This window comes from Electrona antarctica (genome assembly GCF_951216825.1).
Source record: "Electrona antarctica genome assembly, chromosome: 12".
NCBI lineage: Eukaryota > Metazoa > Chordata > Actinopteri > Myctophiformes > Myctophidae > Electrona > Electrona antarctica.
In genome coordinates, this window is record NC_136793.1 from 4972877 (window position 1) to 4994132 (window position 21256).

The window sequence follows — 21256 nt, forward strand, 5'->3', positions numbered from 1 at the left end:
ACAGACCCAGGGACAGACCCAGTGACACAGGGACACAGCCAGGGACAGACCCAGTGACACAGGGACACAGCCAGGGATAGACCCAGTGACACAGGGACACAGCCAGGGACACAGGGACAGACCCAGTGACACAGGGACAGACCCAGTGACACAGGGACACAGCCAGGGACACAGGGACAGACCCAGTGACACAGGGACACAGCCAGGGACACAGGGACAGACCCAGTGACACAGGGACACAGCCAGGGACACAGGGACAGACCCAGTGACACAGGGACACAGCCAGGGACACAGGGACAGACCCAGTGACACAGGGACAGACCCAGTGACACAGGGACACAGCCAGGGACACAGGGACAGACCCAGTGACACAGGGACACAGCCAGGGACACAGGGACAGACCCAGTGACACAGCCAGGGACACAGGGACAGACCCAGTGACACAGCCATGGACACAGGGACAGACCCAGGGACACAGCCACACACACATACTGTAGCTGTCTATAGAGTGGTTGCACCACTCAAAAATGACAGATGATTATTTACTAAATCAGTACAAATCTATAGTCAGTATTGAGCAAGATGTTAACATTAATTTCCTGATAGTCATAGAAGAACAATTCATTTACTCCAACAGTTTGAGGAGTGCTAGCCCCTCCTATATTCAGCTATAGTGTAGATTTGTCCTAAATGCCATTGACAATGAATGGAGAATAATTGTCATATATCGGCTATTTTTGTCCTACACATTCATTGTCACAAAAATGACAATGAATGGATGATGTATGATGATACTGTAAGAGTGCCGCTCACTTCACACAGGTGTGATTTTTAAAAACAGGTCCAACACTCCCATCTCAAAATCCCTTATAGTTACACTCTTCACATGTCAAATAGAAATTATATTCACTGGCAAAATAATAAATTATAATAAAAATTGTTTTGGAACAGGGTCAGTTTACTTCATTATTTTAGCCTTGGTCAATTTAAGACATGTAGATAAGAGTAACATCCTCTCCTTATTCAACAGTTGAGCTGCATGTTTTCTTTTTTAATATATCTATTTAGTAGGCTATATATAAGCCCTGGGGGGGGGGGGTGTAGGACTACAAGTTGTATGTATCAAGCGTTTTATTTATTTACACGCACGCATGCACACACACGTGCACGTGCTTTATTAATTTACTCGCATGCATGTATGCACACACGCGAGCGCACACACACACACACACACAACACAGCGAGAGAAACTGACGCCGGCGTGTCCACACCACAGACAGTATAACGCAAGGTGCTAACGTTGCTAATGCTAACTAGTGGCAGCTGCACTTGCAGCTAAACTATGGGTTGACTGGCGAGTCCCGCCGAGTCCCGCGTCCACACAAACAGGTTTTTTATCGCGGAGCGGCCAGCGGTGGCGCACATCATGATCATGATGCCGTCCAGATACAAGCAGAATATCGTTCAGAATCATTACAGTTCGTGTCTCGTGAGTCCGTCAGAGAATGCTCCGGGCAGCGGGCTCGGGCTCCACCCCCACCCACAGACCCCCTCACCCCCCCCAAACATTTTTTTAACGGATTTGCATGAATCACACAGGTGCCTTATTTGGAATAAAAACGGCTATTTTCGCCGAAAAGCTACATGTTTGCATGTCTGCCTATAAGCAAACTATTCATAGCACTTGAAATCATTGCATCACATACGTAATGTTGGATTGGCGTACCTGGTGGAATTTTCACACCGTTTCAGCTGCTGCTGTGTGGCTCCAAAGGGGTCAAAGAATATGACCGCATGGGTCTTTGGATACATCACCTTTAAGAACAAATATGATTAAGATTGTGTCATGTAGCCTACATGTAGCCTCAAGTGGTGGTAAATATTAGCCTGGTATCCAGCCTGCTTCGCTACGTTCGGCGGATTTTTTTTCTCTCTTCGCTTATCAGTCTGGAAAGCCTCCCATTGGGAGGTTTTGCAGAACTACACTAGAACTACATATGTTACGTAGTCAACGTCGTTGCTGATTGGATGTTGTTCCAACGAATGAGAGTAGCGTTAGGCAACCTACGTCATCAGCCAGCGCCACCCTCCATGCTTTTCAACTGCAGTAGCTGCGCTTTGCTATGACGTCTCACTGGTGCTTTGTCCCGCCCCGCACCACAGACCAATCAGAAGCCACGTTAGGTTTCGAAGCTTTTGGCATGTCCCGCCTCCCTTGGAGATAGGAGGCTTTCCAGACTGATAAGCGAAGAGAGAAAAAAAAATCCGCCGAACGTAGCGAAGCAGGCTGGATACCAGGCTAGGTAAATATAATGCTGGGCATTTGAACAAAATAGGCTACATACAACAAGAGTACAATGATTGTGTTTACACACAGCTCCAATCAAGGAGTGGAACTCCGTCACGTCCACCTGCATGCATATAATCATTCCATTTGTTAAGATGGACTAATCATTATTCGTTTGTAAGCATTAAGCATAACTATGGTCCTTCTTACCTTTTTCAGTGTTTTACACTTTCCCTCCAATATGGAGGTCATTGTGAATGAATCCACCATTAGTGTGTTGGTGGGGGCCTTCTCTGTCAGTGTCCAGATGTAGGCATTTATGACCTGCAGCACACACAAAAATTACTTGGGGCAACTTCAATCCTTCATTATACTGTATTTCACCGAGGCAACAGCTGAGGCCCTTTAATGAAAAAGAAGAAAGTTATACCTCACTCTCCAACCACTGGTTTGGCATTAATCTTTTTATGTCCATAGTGAGTAATTTGTATGGTCCAATTTTGGACCACAGAATTTCTCCATGTCCCCTGCAGATGTCATCAATGACTGGAAATAAATATAATTTGAGTCATTTGTACATAGTACAATCTAATATATCACATACTGGAAGGTAAATACCATTGGTCCTGGCTGGAGGCTCAGAGGGGTAGAGGGTCTGGATCATAGACATATATACATAGACGCCCCTTCCGGCTCTGAGGCGTGTGTCAAAATTGAAGGCACTATTTTCCCGACATTCCTTGCGAAGAATAGCGGAAGCAAAGCGGAAGCTTGTCAAGCTTCCGCGTGCGTAACATAAGTCCCGGAAAAGACGCGCTGTGATTGGCCAGTAGTCACTTGAGTGACAGCGAGAGACATGGAGGAGTCAAATGAGTTACGTCACTTGGGAAGCGACGCAGTCGCCTTCAGCAAATGCCTTCAGCACTTCTAAATAAGAAAGCTGCGGAGAACTGTTGCTTTGTGTTCACTCTTTAATGTTTTCTGTTAGTAATCTAATCCCCCCTGGCTCTGATGTTGTATTGTTAATAACTTTGTTGTTTGTGTTTGTTTGTCTTGTTTTGTAATTTATATTGTCATGACTGTTATAAAGATTTGTTAAAAAAAAAAAAAAAGCCTTCAGCACTGCACTTCCGCCTTCATTGGGATACACGTCGCTCCAATGAACTGCAGCGGCAAATGAGGCGTCTATGTATATATGTCTATGGTCTGGATGGGGTCATCAGAGGGTGGACTAGCCCTGGCTGGAGGCTCAGTTGGGTTGAGGGTCAGCGGAAGGAGGTGGTGTGGTGAGGAGACTGGTGAGGGAGAAGGGGGGGCAGGGGAAAGGGACTCTGCAGGAATGAAAGGTGGAGGTGGACGGGTAGAAGAGGAACACAAAGCCAGAGGAGAAGGGCAACCAAGCTTCTGCAACTTGGCTGGAATCCTTTCCTCTGGCTCGATGTAACGTGTTATCTGGTCAAAATTGGCAACTCGGGTGCCCAGTTTGTGGACCAGAATGACACTCTTCTCTTCAATTGACTCTATTTGCATAGGACCCAGCATGTCACTCTCCATCTTCCCTCCCTTGCGCCCCTCCTGAACCATGTTCTTTAGCAGGACAAAGTCCCCAACCCTAAAATGGTCATCCACACCGTGCAGAAGTTTACGCTTACGGATTTTATCCTGGGACTTCTGCACGTTGTGGATGACCATTTTGTATACCTCCCCCTGATCCTTCAGTCCTTCGCTCATGACCTCCTTCTCTGCCAATCGCTCTACCTTCTCAGGTGTTATCTACAAGTACAGAAATGCAAGTGTTAAATCTAATTTATTAAGTTAGGCAAATGATGACCACCACCTCTAATCACCTGTAAGAATTAGAGCCTCTAACCTCATATGTGTCGGCCACCTCTGAAGGGTATCTGGCCTCCCTCCCAAACATGAGTTTGTAAGGGCTAAACTGTGTGGTGAGTTGTTTTTTAGTTCGCAAGCCGAACATGCATGGCTTGAGTTTTTTGTCCCAATTCTGAGGGTTCTCAGAAGCCAGCTTGTTGAGAGACCTGAAAATGTCATGTCATGTAGAGGACATTTAACATTGCTAATTAACATCTGTGTATTGATATAGCTGCATATTTTAACCAATATAACTTGCCTTTGGATGGTGCCGTTCATTTTTTCCACAAGCCCATTGGTCTGGGGGTGGTATGGCGTGCAATAGCTCCTCTTAATCCCCAGGGATTTGCAGAGCTCTGCGTTGATCTGTCATTTTAATGGGTGTGAAAACAAAGTGAGGATACGATAAAAAATACGATAAAAATAAATAAATAATAATTATATTAAACAAATATATTTTATTGTACAGTAGGCTACTGTATATACTGTACTTTGTGCTTGAATTCAGTAACATTGTCTGTAAGCAGCCTTTGAGGTACACCGAATCTATATACAAAATCTAATATACACTCAATGACCTCTGCTTTTTTGCTCTTAAGAGGGTAGGCCTCTGCCCACTTTGTGAAATAGTCCATGATGACACAGACATAAAGATTACCTCCCTCTGTTTTAGTTGATTTGAGCAGGTCCATTCCCACCAACTCCAAGGGTTGATCCACCTGAAAGACATGTTTTCATGAATATGAGATAATATTTTTTGGGTGTATACATGAGCACTTAGTTTCACAAAATATAGCACCTTTATTGGATTGTACTGGCATTTCTCCTTTAAATTGGAGGCACGCTTCTGACATGGACACTGTTGTATCTGAAGGAAGAGAGTGCGCAAATAATCATTGTATAAATGAATTTAAGAAAGACAATAGTTCAGTGACTTACAGTGACTGTAAATATGGGTTGACTTTAGTTCCCTACCCATTTTCTAATGTCCTTTTGCATGCCAGGCCAGAAGTAGCAAGTGATGACGGCATGGTGGGGTTTTTCAGCACCACAGTGGGCACCCATGTCACTGCTGTGAAATTCCTCAAATATGTCACTTGCCGCCTTTGCAGATGTTACCACCTTGGCCGTTGGCCCAATGTTGCAGCGACCCCTCTGCCCTCCTCCGACACAAGTACCACAACTCTCCATCTGGGTCAGAGAGTGTAAATCTCATGAGTTGAAGAGAGCACATGGGATAAGGCATGGGGGACGATATTGAATTGTACACAATTGCTTACCTATAACTTTATAGGAGGCGGCTCTTCTTTTTAGACAGAATCTTTTTCTTTTTATCTGCTCCCTCTGGATATATACCATGGACCTTAAAGACAAGTCCATCAGATTCTTCATGTAATTGGGCTCCATGGTCTAACGAACCCTAACTAAACTAAACTAAAGTAAACCTAGCCCTAAACTATTTCCATCTATCCCTACTGACTTTGCCCTATATCTTGCGCCACCCCTTACCCCTTATCCCTAAATCCCTAAACGTTTTTGCCATTTTTTACTATTTAAAAACATTTTAAAATAGTACAAATAGCTGATCTACAAGCTAAAGTGTCGATGTAGATTGGCTAGTTGAACTATTTTTAAAATAGTAAAAATGGCAAATACGTTTAGGGATAAGGGGTGGCACAAAATGGAGCCCATAATCTATTTATCTCTAACTATCTATATCTGACTCCATCTACCTCTAACACACTCTTTCTAGCTAACTATAGGCTAACACAAACAAACTATAGGCTACTTACTTATATACTTATACTATGCTTTGCTATTACTACGGAATTCAATACACTTTTGCACTGCTTTCCAAGATCAAAATCTCCTACTCCACACTTGAGCCCTCAGTGGAGTTCCTTTTTTATAAATGCACCTACACTGCATTGGCAACACCTCTGGCCAATCCTGTGGCAACACCTGGATCAGGTGGTCAATGGTCATGCCAATGACATGTAGGCCTAATTGACTGGTTAGAAGAACACTGAAGAGGTGTGTATAGTCCAGGTTTAAGGACTCTATATGTATTTCATATATACACACACATTAATGCATAGTTACAGTATATAGTGGGGCATAGTTGCAGCAACCATCATAATGTGTAGCCTTTGTAATGATGAAACTATTGACAGCCTATTCTGCATTTGTCAGACTTAACACAAGAGTTTGTATTTCATATGGTGTGACTACCGGTATAACAACATTGACTTGTTTGTACAGTCATTAAGTGATCAGTTGAACGGAACGCGTACATGTTATTAGTTCACAGTCACAACTTGACATGTTGCACTGCCTGCTAGACAACAGCAGGTGGTGCTGTTTTATGCTCTGCACAGTTACTCAGTTCTGAGGAAGTCCACTTTGCTTGAGATTTGTAATGAAAAGATTAATACGCTATTGTGCATTTGTCAGTCTCCACAGAAGAGTGTGTTTCATGGTGTGACTATACCAACATCATTGACTTGTTTCTACAGCAATTCATTGATCAGTTCAACAGAGCGCTTATATTTGTTTAAAAAAAATACGAGTCACACGATAACATGGGAATGTCTGACTATGCTGTTCCCAACATTCACACCTGGACAGACACACATTAGATCAAATACATAATTTCCTACGGCAGTTGTCGGCGCATCATAGCGCGATAGGTAGAGCACAGATGGAACGCGCACCACCAGCCCAGACACCAGATAACATGCGACACCACTAAATCCGTCACACCGGTTCCGGCGAGCCGTCCCGCGTCCGACACGGTCGAGAAATGACAGAGTTAGTGTGGGGGTCTTTCTACTGTACTGTACTGTACTGTACTGTAACACCCCAAATCATCATATATACAGTTAATATGCGTGTTAGGCTGCGCAACAGTGACTGTTGTGAAAAACAACAAAAAGCTATTTTCGTGCTCGGACACAGGGACACAGCCAGCCAGCCAGAGATGTCTATAGGAGTGGTTGCACCACTCAAAAATATCACGGCAGCGAATTGCTTAGCATTAAGTATCTCACAACATGTCTACGGTTTTTAGGAAACAAACGCTTTGCAGCTTGAAAGAGGATAATTCAAGCTTGCCCTACAGCTGCAATGTTGGTGAGTTTAACGTTGTTTAATACAAACTGATCGGAAATTCGATTTGGATCAATAGACTGTCAGAGGGCATTGCAGCTCTACGTTCATCCCATCATACAGAAAAAATCTAGTGTTGCAAATTGCGGCTAATCGTATCGTATGCACCAAAAAGTAAACACTGTCAAGATTAGCCGCAATTTGCAACTCTAGATTTTTGTATAATGGGATGAATCTAGAGTTGCAATACCCTCCATTGACTCCCCACTCATCCAAATTGCATTTGTGATCTGCTTGTATTAAACAATGTTAAACTCACCATCATTGCAGCTGTGGTCCAAGCTTGAATTATCCTCTTTCAATCTGACAAGCTTGTGTTTCATAAAAATTCACCGTAGACATGATATGAGCTACTTTCTGTCAAGAAATTATGTGCAGGTGATTCTTTTTCTAAGTGCTGGAGTTTGGAAGCACTCGTTGTAAGTCACTGCACGGCCCAGCGTACCACCTGTTTCGAAATTGCACATAAGGCAGGAGGCAGCAGCGCGACCCGTTCCAAACTGCAACACGTGCTTCCAAACTGCAACACTTAGAAAAAGAATCACATGCATAGAATTTCTTGACAGAAAGTAGCTCATAACATCTCTACGGTGATTTTTTATGAAACAAAAGCTTGGCAGATTGAAAGAGGATAATTCAAGCTTGGACCACAGCTGCAATGATGGTGAGTTTAACGTTGTTTAATACAAGCAGATCACAAACGCAAATTGGATGAGTGGGGAGTCAATGGAGGGTATTGCAACTCTAGATTCATCCCATTATAAAGTTGCAAATTGCGGCTATGTCAAGAATGATAGCACTTACTTTTGGTGGAGCTTCAGTTTTCTCAGAAACAAACTACACTTTAGAAACAAGCCCAAATAAACAACTACACTTTACAAGCCCAAATAAACAACTACACTTTACAAACAAGCCCAAATAAACAACTACACTTTACAAGCCCAAACAAACAAACTACACTTTACAAGCCCAAACAAACAACTACACTTTAAACAAGCCCAAACAAACTACACTTTACAAACATTAGTGTGAGACTCGTACCTCTGTTCTGTGCTCTGGGTCCACGTGTAGGCTGTAGACATTGCCAGCCCCACAACAGTTTCTAAAAGCACAGTAACACCAGTAAGTCTCTAAACACATTCAAACATAACCTGCAATGTGTAAGCATTTTTGTAACATACCTTGTAAAGTTGGTTTGCATGGCCGGGTGCTGGCCAAGGTGGCCATAGGGGGGTGCTGGCAAGCAACAACTGACAGCCAGGTGACAACGAGAACAAACGCTAGTTCATGCTGATCTCACGAGAGCTTCTTTTAGAGCTCTGTCTGGTCTAGGTGGAGGCTCCCAGGTCCTAAGGTCCCTACTTCCATCCGTCACATTTACATGAGTATCTTTTTATATTTTTCCAAAAAGACATACATGGCAGCCAATAGCATATCTAAAGTGTAGTTTATTTAAACCTAACATGTTCAATCATTTAACACAATTTTGCTATGGGGGTCCCTGCCTGGCAGAACATATTTAGATATTTTCAGATGGGGTCTGATTATTATTATCTTATATTGATTTAAAACTTATTGAGAATAAAAATTGATGTAACCTATATAATAATCATTGACTGATGATTGACTGATTTTAACATTAACGCGCAAATAAAAATAATCACACCCGTGTGAAGTGAGGGGTGCTCTTATCTTACATCATCATGACGTAAAATAGACACGATGGGCTATATCTTGCACCACCCCTTAACCCTTATCCCTAAACTTATTTGCCATTTTTTACAATTTAAAAAAAACCTTTTAAAATAGTTCAAATAGCTGATCTACAAGCTCACAACGTGTCGATGTAGATCGGCTAGTTGAACTATTTTAAAATGATTTTCAAAATAGTAAAAAATGGCAAATAGGTTTAGGGATAAGGGGTAAGGGTGGCGCAAGATGGAGCCCTATGTCTGTTTGCTCAGACACTATGACGTAAAACTCTCCATTCATTGTAAATGGGAATTTAAAGTTTCCTATATATTCACTAAAAGCTGAATATAGGAGGGGCTTGCCTAGTGCCCCTCAAAACAATTAAACGTTACATAATTTACATTATATATGCATTATGCAAATGTATTGGATGTGACATGTTGATATATAGAAGCTGGCCTAAACTGTCTGTCTGTGTCTGTCTGTGTGTGTGTCACGCTGTAACACCACCGGCCCACCACCAGAGGGCGCAGCTGTATCACACACAAAACACACACACACACACACACACACACACACACACACACACAAACTTAACTTAAAAATAACTTAACTTAAAAAAAAAAAACTTTAAAAGAAAAAACTTACAAAAAAAACTTAAAGAAAACTTTAAAAAAAACACACACACATGCACACATACACACACAAAAAAAAGAACTTTAAAAAAATTAACTTAAAAAAATCTTAAAAAAACACTTTAAGACCTTAAAGTACGTAATTTATTCTAATTGTTGTTATTGCAATTTACGAGCTGCGTTCGCTTCCGGCGTTCGTGCGTCTTACTTGTATAGGAGCTTTATATGGTGTATTATGACAACATTAATCTATGAATCTGGATGTGGAATATATAGGCGCTAAATATGATGCATTGTGATCTATATGCAATATTATGAACGTGTATATGTCAATATAGGAGAGCTATGCTCTATAATCTATACGATGCATATATGTCATATTTATGTAGGCCTACTCATGTCTCATTATGCACATATGAACATATAAGTTTCATATAAGTCCTTTGTGTGGTTTGGAGTAGCCTACTCTGAAAATGTGAAGGCCTAATCTACAAAAGATCAACTAAAGATAACACCTGTTGTAAATGTAAATGTTGTACACAGAGTTAGGGGTGCAGCAGTAAATTGAACTCAGAGATTGAATCTATTATAAAACATAATCAATTATAAAAATAGTCCTTTAATATACATTATTATAACATGTATTATAATTAACTTGTTTATAACGCATCAAATTCAACATGGGATGCATATATAGCAAGTGCAATGCAATGTGCTTTTAGTAACACCAGAGGGCAGTATTCACATGCGTACTGTATGTTCCAGACTCAATGGAGGGGGAAAAGAAGTCAGTTACATTTAGGCCTACAACACTTCACTTTAACGCAGTGGTTCCCAAAGTGGGGTCCGGGGACCCCCAGGGGTACTTGAGGGAGTTCCAGGGGGTCCCCAGCTAAATGATAGTTTGGAACCAAATGGACCCTTATGGGTCTGTAACTCTGAGAGTGTACAAATGGAACCAAATGGACCCTTATGAGTCTGTAACTCTGAGAGTGTACAAATGGAACCAAATGGACCCTTATGAGTCTGTAACTCTGAGAGTGTACAAATGGAACCAAATGGACCCTTATGAGTCTGTAACTCTGAGAGTGTACAAATGGAACCAAATGGACCCTTATGAGTCTGTAACTCTGAGAGTGTACAAATGGAACCAAATGGACCCTTATGAGTCTGTAACTCTGAGAGTGTACAAATGGAACCAAAAGGACCCTTATGAGTCTGTAACACTGAGAGTGTACAAATGGAACCAAATGACTGTAGCCTAATTCAGGTCAAACCGGGGGGGGGGCCTTGAAATGAAAATGGATGAACATCACTGCTAGAGCCGCACAAATCTTCTCTTATGGGGGTCCCTGGCATATATTTTCTAATGGGAGGGGTCTGCATGCTAATGAGTGTCATTTTGGGGGTCCTTGACATGGAAAAGTTTGGGAACCTCTGCTTTAACGTACATGAATCATTCATTTTCTGATGAATTGAACAAGGTGGACCCTCTTGTAAACAAGTGTAATGCTTAATTGGGTCGTCCACTCACAGTTAACAGTCTTTGTATTGAGTTTGTGCTTGAAATGTACTGTAATTCTGCAAACTGTTAATAAATATATCAATCAATCAATCAATCAAATCCTACTAATTGATCATCAGTCCAGATGAAATGAGGAAGAGGCTATAGGCGGGGAAAGAGACACGAAGAAATGTGTCGCTTTTGACTAGAGATAAAGGACAAGTTAAGCATTTTAGGGCAGGACGTCTTGCCACGATGTTGCATCAGATGATGTTGCGTCAGAGCACAGCCTCTCCACAGCTGTACAACTGGGGCTATGATGACTGTCCAATACTCTGTCTGCACATGCAGAGTACAAAGCAAAGCAAAGCAAAGTTACTATATTTACCCAGGGTAACTGGACTAAGCATCAGATACTTGTTTACAGCCAGGCCCTGCTCATAGAATATTTCATGGTAGTAGTTCAATGCCTTGCTCAAGGGCACTTCAGCGGTGGTAATTTTAACGTGCCGGTCCGGGGATACGAACTGGCGACCTTCCGGTATCAAGACCGCTCCGCAAACCGTTCGGCCAGCCTCTCCACAGCTATACAACTGGGGCTATGACTGTCAAATACTCTGTCTGCACTGCAGCTGTGTGGTTTTTGGCAGCACATTTCAGTCATAGTCTCTTCAATAGTTTTCACTTTGTTTTAGTCACATTTTAGTCACCTGGAATGTATTAGTGTTAGTCTAGTTTTAGTAAATCTAAAGGTGATTTAGTCGACTAAAATGTATTTTGGCGGGCCTTGTTGCCGTAATAATGACTGATTTTACACTTGCTGAAAATACAAGCTCACTTGCCGATCTATAAGCTCACTTGTGAGCTTGTAGATCGGCTATTTTCAGCATGCAACCAATTGTAAAATGACTTATACTGGATCTCTTGTGAACTACTCCCTTCCTAACATTTTAGTCTAGTTTTTATTTTGTTGACGAAATTGTCAGTATATTTAGTCTTAGTTTTAGTCATCATAGCATGGTTTTCATTTAGTTTCCATTTAGTTTTCTTCAGTGGAAAAAGGTAGTCGACGAACATTTTTCGTCTTAGTTTTAGTCGACGAAAACAACACTGCACAGCAGCTGCCTAATCACAAGTGGTGGAAAGTACTCAAGTACTTTTCTTTTTTTGTTTCTAAATTTTTTTATCCCACGATTTTACAACCCATTTTTTCCACCCAGTGTCAATTATCTAATGTAATCCTGGGCGCTACACTTCTCTGCCAACCTGGGGGGGGGGGGGGGGGGGGGGGGGGGGGGGGTCAGCGGACTGAACTCATGCTTCCTTCTATGCATGAGGAGTCCAAGCTACTTCTTTTCACCTGACAGGGGGGAGTTTCCCCGGCCGGACGTGGCACGTACGGAAGCAACACGTTATTCCAACCAGTTCCTTTCCCCTCCATCAGGCGCCCCGGCTGGCCAGGGGGAGATAGTTTAGAGACCAGTTCCTTTCCCCTCCATCAGGCGCCCCGGCTGGCCAGGGGGAGGTAGTTTAGAGACCAGTTCCTTTCCCCTCCACCAGGCGCCCCGGCTGGCCAGGGGAAGGTAGTTTAGAGACCAGTTCCTTTCCCCTCCATCAGGCACCCTGGCTGGCTAGGGGGAGGCAGTATAGAGACCAGTTCCTTTCCCCTCCACCAGGCGCCCCGGCTGGCCAGGGGAAGGTAGTTTAGAGACCAGTTCCTTTCCCCTCCATCAGGCACCCCGGCTGGCCAGGGGAAGGTAGTTTAGAGACCAGTTCCTTTCCCCTCCACCAGGCGCCCCGGCTGGCCAGGGGGAGGTAGTTTAGAGACCTGCAGGATTACTGCATGTTTTTGTGAGGGTACCTACCCTAAGGGGGACACGGGGAGAACATGCAAACTCTAAGAAGTACCTTTCTTGAGTATGTTTGAGTTACTTTACTTGTCTATTTCCATTTTTTTTAAATACTTTTTGTGCTTTTTACTTTTTACTAATTGGAAACTTTAGTTACAACTAAGTTCATTTTGCAGATTTGTATTATTATTACAAAACAGACATTAACCAATTAAGATTTATTTTATACTTTATAGTCTATTCTAAAATAGCTGATCTAGAACACGTCACAATGATGCGACCGCTGTGACATGTTGTGAATCTGCTATCTTTGAAAGATTTGGACACATTTTGAAAACGTTTTGAAATAACTTATGAACTATGACATTTTGAGCAGAGGCCTATGGAGTACGTTTACTTTTAGTATATAGACGTATTAGACGGTATGCGCATGCATAAAGGGAATAGTAAATCGAGTGGCAAAGTGAGTTTAATATTGTATAACGTTGTTTAATGCAATCAGATAGGACTTTTCTGTTTGGATGTGTCGGGCTGTCAAGGCCAGAAAGTAGTTGTTTGACACTCAGTCGGCGTTCCCACATAACTTCACATATCCTCTATTTTGATGCCAATACTTTTGTAATTTTACTCAAGTAAAAATGTTGAATCCAGGACTTTACTTGTCCGGTAGTCCGTCAAAGGAAAAGTGAAAAGAAAAACTTTCTAATCATGTGGATTGGACTATAATAACATTTGCATGTGACTTGAGGGTCATTGTGTGCCTGATGTGTCCTGATTAAGGTCCCTTATTTACCAAAACATTTATAAATAAATCAGAGAAAAGTTTGCAGGAGAGTGCTTTCCCCCCCCAATGATGTTATGATATGTTCCCAACTTGAATCTGAATATTGTAGAGTCAAGACACCACTTCTTGCCGGCCTGGTATTTATTGTTGTGAGTACAGCTTGGCCCAACATTGTAATTGATCGCATGATTGCGTCGCAAGCCAATACTAGAAGATAAAAGCCGGTTGTTAACGCATGCCACCCTTAGGCTAATCATAGATAGTGTACAGTATGTCCATGGGTCATATAGGCTCAGTTCATAACTGTAGTTCCCTTTTCCAGAAGGTGACATTAAACATATCCTGTCGATTACATATACTGTGGGGTCATATTTCTCTATTCAATTCAATGGAGCTGTATTGGCATGAGAAAACATACGGTACGTTTACACTTCCAAAGCAATTTATCATAGCTTCATTTGATTGGGTCCAAGTGTTGCCTAATTTTTACTTAGTTGGATTAACAAAACTATCTTTGAACTACTACTAAGTGTCATGCCTCCTCCACTCATCCACAATTCCTCGTATATAGAGCATTGGGAGAGTGTACTTTAAAACGAGCCTTGTGCTGCTGCTTTTTCCACAAAAACACAATTTATGATGAATTGAACAAGGTGGACCCTCTTGTAAACAAGTCTAGTGCTTTATTGGGTCGTCCACTCACAGTTGATTGATTGATTGAAATACAAAGACAACAAAGACAACAAAGACTTTGATGAATTGAACATGGTGGACCCTCTTGTAAACAAGTGTAATGCTTAATTGGGTCGTCCACTCACAGTTAACAGTCTTTGTATTGAGTTTGTGCTTGAAATGTACTGTAATTCTGCAAACTGTTAATAAATACTTTCAATCAATCAATCAATCAAACAGCATCAACGTGTTACGTTGCAGACGATGGCTGTGTATTGGGTTAGGGTTAGGGTTGGCTGTGTATTGGGTTAGGGTTAGGGTTGGCTGTGTATTGGGTTAGGGTTGGCTGTGTATTGGGTTAGGGTTAGGGTTGGCTGTGTATTGGGTTAGGGTTAGGGTTGGCTGTGTATTGGGTTAGGGTTAGGGTTGGCTGTGTATTGGGTTAGGGTTAGGGTTGGCTGTGTATTGGGTTAGGGTTAGGGTTGGCTGTGTATTGGGTTAGGGTTAGGGTTGGCTGTGTATTGGGTTAGGGTTAGGGTTGGCTGTGTATTGGGTTAGGGTTAGGGTTGGCTGTGTATTGGGTTAGGGTTAGGGTTGGCTGTGTATTGGGTTAGGGTTAGGGTTGGCTGTGTATTGGGTTAGGGTTAGGGTTGGCTGTGTATTGGGTTAGGGTTAGGGTTGGCTGTGTATTGCAAGGAGAGCTGATTCTAGGCTATTCAAAGGCTGAGTAACAACGACAACCATCAGCTGGCTATCATGGGGGGAGGGGGGGTGGCTGCAGCCCCAAACACACACACACACACACACACACACACACACACACACACACACACACACACACACACACACACACACACACACCATGCAGCCCACCCCCGCCGGTATCCAAACAAACAACAATAATGTTTTTTTGTTTTGGCGGTACAGTGAGGCCAGAGTAAAATATGATGTACCCCCCCCCCCCCCCCCTACGTCAGCACTCTGTGCGAACAAAGGCCAGCTTATCTCGACTAACAAACTGCTGGCAGAGAAGCTATAAGACAATTATGAGAGCACTAGGCAATATGCAGCATTCCAATGGATGCATGGATCTATAGGTCAATTTACACAGAAAGTTGTATTTGGAATTTTGGATCCATTTTTGATACGAAAACTTTCTGCTTTTACTCAAGTAAAATGTGATTACGGGCCTTTTACTTGAGTAACAAATTCAGCATTCAGCGTCACGGGTTGGATCATGGGGTACACCCCATGATCACATCATGGGTTGGATTGGGGGTAAGTCCCTCTGGCAACATGCTAGCGTCATGAGGGGTGTCTACATCAAGCTGACTCCCGCTACACAAACAGGAGATAGGCTCCTGACTTATGGGCAGTTTTTCAAAAACCCAAACTGGGACCCTCACTTAAATCCGATGCAGAAAATTGCAAAAACAGGCGATGCAACAACTCATTGCATCGTGACAACTCATTGCATCGTGACAACTCATTGCATCGTGACAACTCATTGCATCGTGCCAGCTTGTAGATCTGCTATTTTTGCTATACTTGCTAATACTTGCTATACAAATGAATGAATTGTTCTACTTTATATGCACGCTCTCAAAACAAGTGTTATTTACTGTGCTGAGAACCAGGACAACTTGGTCAATAATGTTGAAAGCCGGGACATTTGAATGTTTTTAATATGGATATTGGCTGCCTGGGACTAGAGACAAACACCACAAGGAATCGATGGGTCCCAAGGCTACTATTACTAGCTGCTACTACCAGCACAGGAATGTCTGCAGACTGTATTGTGGATACATGTTTCCCCAAGAGAGAGAGAACAGATATGCAAAGTGTTGGACTTGTTATCTTAACTAACTGGCAAATACACAACCCTGTTAACAACCCCCCCCCCCCCACCCACACACCCACACTCATTATGCATATGCCTGCACTCACACAGAGCGATAAGATCTTCAGTGCTTGATTGAAAGAGGCTGATTGAGTTACTGAAGTAGATTCGGCACGAGAACCTTATCAAACATCACCTACTGGGAACTCTAGATTGCGGTGCGTTTGCCCTCGTTGACAGCGCTGTTAATGCAAAGCTCAAACCTTCATCCCTGTCACCGACTTACTTTTCACTTCCATGTCTAAAACCATAATACAATCATGACAGAAGTGCTAAAGAACACAGTGGAAACTCAGTATAAGAGAGAGAAGATTCAATGCAATACAATTTTATCATAGTGCCAAACTAGAAAAAGTGCCCTTCTGGGCACAGGTCTCCACCAGGAGGATAGGACTGTGTGAGATGTTTGGCAAAATGTTTAGGAGTAATATAAACATGTTTGCCTTTGATGGCAATTGGATGATTTGAGACATTTTGTTCCAAAAATGTGTTTTGCAAAAATCAACCTGTTGGTGGCGCTATAACAGGCCAATGTGAAAAGGGTGGGATATATTCCTCAGCCTAGTAAGAAAATGTGTGAAAGATTTCACGTAAATTGCATGCTGCGTTCCTGATTTGAGGCTTTTGTTCAAAACGGGGCAATCTTGCAAACTGTAAAAGCCAATTATAGCCAATTAGGATGGAATATGAAATATCGGACAGATCCGACTTGAGCACATGACCATAGAGATACTGTGTAACGATTTGTGAGATTTTTGGACAGAATCTGGAGGAGTAATATCAAAAGATGTGTTTTACAAAAGTCGGCCTCCTGGTGGCGCTATAAAAGGCAGATGCGGAAAATGCAGGTCAAAGGTTTGTCCTTGGCCTCTAGGGAGTGTGCATGCAACGTTTCACGCAGATCGGTGCAGTTTTAGGTAAAACATGTGAAAAGCTGCCTCATGGTGGCGCTATAACAGGCCGTTCTGGAAAATGCGGGGCAGTGGTTCATCGTTGGCATCCAGGGAGTGTGTGTGCAAAGTTTGGCATCGACCGGGTTAACGGTGCCGGAGATTAGCTGTTCACAGACGGACGGAAGGACGGAAGGACGGACGGACACACGGACGGAGTGCAAAACATACTCTCTCCCCATGCCTTCGGCCTGGTGGAGACAATAAGGATATCTGACAACGAAGAAACGTCAGGCATGACCCAGGCTCTAGGGCAGTGGTTGAGGTGGTCCGGGGACCACCAGTGGTCCTTGAGGGGGTTCCAGGTGGTCCCCATGACCCAGGCTCTAGGGCAGTGGTTGAGGTGGTCCGGGGACCACCAGGGGTCCTTGAGGGGGTTCCAGGTGGTCCCCATGACCCAGGCTCTAGGGCAGTGGTTGAGGTGGTCCGGGGACCACCAGGGGTCCTTGAGGAGGGGGTTCCAGGTGGTCCCCATGGTTGAGGTGGTCCGGGGACCACCAGGGGTCCTTGAGGAGGGGGTTCCAGGTGGTCCGGGGACCACCAGGGGTCCTTGAGGGGGTTCCAGGTGGTCCCCAGTGGTCCGGGGGACCACCAGGGGTCCTTGAGGGGGTTCCAGGTGGTCCCCATGTATGGAGACTTCAGGGTCCATTTGGTTTCATTTTACGCTCTCAAGAGTTAAATTATTGTTAAACTTCTGCATTACTTAATTTACAAGAATTGTTATTTTGATCAACGTTTGCCAACAGCATGGAATTGTGTGTCAACTCAACGGTAACAAAATATTCTTTAGTTTTGGGTCTGAGAGGCTAAATGGTGGTTCCGTGGCTCAAATGGGTCTGAGAGCTAAATGGTGGTTCCGTGGCTCAAATGGGTCTGAGAGCTAAATGGTGGTTCCGTGGCTCAAATGCCGAATAAATAATGACGTGAAAAGGGTTGAAAACCACTGCTCTGGGGCGTGTTGGGGGAAAAGAGAGAGGAGAGAGACACAGACAGAGAGGGAGAGACAGAGAGAAAGAGAGTACATAGCAATAACAATTATGATACATTATAATTGTAATAAATTATAATAAATACAAAATGGGTTACAAAATTGTGGGATAAAATTAAGTAAAAATAAAATGTTGGCGGGCCGCTCATAATACACTTCAGGTATGAAGCTGCGTGGCCGTATAAAAATGAATTTGGCCCGCGGGCCACACTTTGGACACAGCTGCTGTATAGTGTGATCAAGTATAGGGATTCATAAAAACTGAATATGGATACGAGAGGTTTCTGCCCGAAAGCAACGAAAATATAGAGATATAGAGAGACAGAGGTGGAGAAAGAGAGGGAGGAGGAGGAGGGTGTGGGAAACCTCCAGGCGAGGTAAACAGTCCCAGCCTGCCGTGGAGGGACGGCCAGCGGGATGCAGGGTGCACTGGGGAAGAGTTTAGGCAAACACACACACCGACCCATGGCCTCCTGCAGCTGGCCGCTGTCCCAGGGTGCGACCCCAAACACCCCCGTTGTCCATCCCAACACTGCCCTTAATGGACCTGTTAGTTAGTCGCCACTGTGGCACGCACACACACACACACACACGTGCACACACACGGACACACGGACACATGGGGGGAGGGGGGCGTCACTGTTTACTCTTTTGCATCACCTTGGCTTCACTGCTGCAACCTGCAGGCAGGGTTGCCATGTCGGCTTGTTTCCCGCCAAAGTTGGCTTGTTTTTTTTCCAGAGTCACTCTGAGTGACAGAATCGTTCTGGTGTCTCTACTATGTTTGTAATAGTATAATAAATGACCAAAACATTAATGATTATAGACATATATAGTATTTATAATGATAAATGCATCAAATATGTATGTATTAGTATTATATGGCGATATTATTGGGCTTGTTTTGGCTTGTTTTTCGAGGGAAGATTTGGCTTATTTCTCTCAGAAGAGTTGGCAACACTGAAAACAACACGCCACAGTGTGTCAATGTGACCTCCCACTAGGTCACTTTACAGTACTGTAGGCCTTCGTTGGCGTACATTCATATGCACAGAGATTCTGTAATCACATTTGTTTAGCAAAACTTTACAAATCCTCGACCTAATGCATACATGGGCAACTGGCGGCCCGGGGGCCACATGCGGCCCCTACCTTCACTTAATGCGGCCCTCAGGTTAATATAGTATTGGTTTCAGCTGTTACAATTCCACAACATGCAAACATGACCCGCTTTAATTACTTCAGTCTAAATTAGTAGCTCAATGCTCAACACAAGTATAATTGAAGGCATTTGATTTTCTAAGATTTCAATTCGAATATAGCAAAAAATTGCAGATCTACAAGCTCAAAACGCGTCGCACTGCGACGCGTTTTGAGCTTGTAGATCTGCTATTTTTGCTACGACAGCAATGTGGCCCTCTGGAGTGAGTGTGGAAATATAGTGGCTCTCTCCATTGTCAACGTTGCCCACCTCTGACCTAATGCATGCAGTGTTTGAAAATAGCTGCATCTACGACCTTGTAGATATGCTCTGTTCACTATATTTGTCATATTATGACAACAACATATACTGTACTAGTAGTGTAGAGGTTCTCAAAAGTGGCGTCCGGGGCGGGGACCCCCCCAGGGGTCCTTCAGGGAGTTCAAGGGGGTCCCCCAGCTATGATGGATAGTAAGGAACCAAATGGACCCATGGATGTGTAACTCTGAGAGTGTACAAATGGAACCAAATGGACCCATTAGGGACGGGTCCATTTCGTTCCATTTGTACACTCTCAAGAGTTAAATGGGGGTCCGCGGGCTAATTAGTGTCAATTTTTGGGGTCCTTGGCACGAAAAGGTTTGGGAACCACTGTAGTAGTGTACTATTTTTATTATTTCTTTATTTCTGTTAAAGGACCACTTCAACACTTTTCAATCTATCTTCATATAATAGGTCCTCACTAATAATCATGATAAAATGTCTCATACGAGGGCTGTGGGAAGTTCAGAGACCCGTCCACCAGTGACATCATTGTTGGGCAGATTTTTTTTTTAAACACTATTTTTTTACAAACATTTTTAGATTTGTATTATCGTGAGAACAATATGCTTCCATTTTTGCATTGCAACTTTTCCGGAATAGAAAGCCTACAGTATTCCTACAGAATAGAAAGCCTGCAGTTTCTATTAGCTTGGATTCCCCATCGATGATGTCACTGGTGGACGGGTCTCTAAACTGCCCACAGCCCTCCTATGAGACACAGACTGAATAGAAAGAAATAGTGCCATTTTATCACGATTATTAGTGAGGACCTATTATATGAAGATAGGTTGAAAAGTGGTGAAGTGGTCCTTTAAAGCTTATAATAATGGTTTGACACATTATTTGTGGATCATTTGAACTCTGAAAACGCCTGCATCCCTTTCATGATTTTAGCCAGTTATGTTATGACTGAGTTAAATGACTGATTTAAATGACTGAGTTAAATGACTGAGTTAAATGACTGAGTTAAATGACTGAGTTAAATGACTGAGTTAAATGCAAAACATGATGCATTTTTATGCATTACTCTGATTAGAGAAATGTTGTTCTCAAACATTTTCATGTCAAGGACACACCAAACTATTTGTCCTCGTACCCCCTCTGAAAATATTTGGTGCATGATTTGTGTATTTAAAATGCTTTTTTTCGACAAAATTATTTTTCACAATACAATAGCAGATATCCAGCTCACAATGTGACACATTGTGTGCTTGTAGATTGGACTGGCACAGAAAATCGGCCCTGGCATTTGTGGTCGTCACCGGCCCAAAGACGCTACTGTATATATTTTGTCTTACTTTTTCTTATTGTTTTGGCTCAGCTCCATTACTGCCCAGCCCTTCTGGCATCTGCCAGAAAATTTCCAGACTGTCCAATACGGGGCAATATTAAGACACTGGGCTGAGGTACTCACAAGCTATAGAATCCT

The 21256-nt window shown here is 43.0% G+C and overlaps 1 long non-coding RNA gene across 1 annotated transcript; it reads right to left on the bottom strand.

Annotated features, from left to right (window-relative positions):
* Positions 1 to 4955: 4955 nt before the first annotated feature.
* On the bottom strand, positions 4956 to 8605 carry LOC306934470. Its single transcript, XR_013791309.1, has 5 exons — positions 8509 to 8605; positions 8369 to 8429; positions 5440 to 5522; positions 5135 to 5350; positions 4956 to 5027 (listed from the first exon to the last, which is right to left on the bottom strand). It is a non-coding gene; the product is annotated as an uncharacterized lncRNA (long non-coding RNA).
* Between the last annotated feature and the right edge of the window lie 12651 nt (positions 8606 to 21256).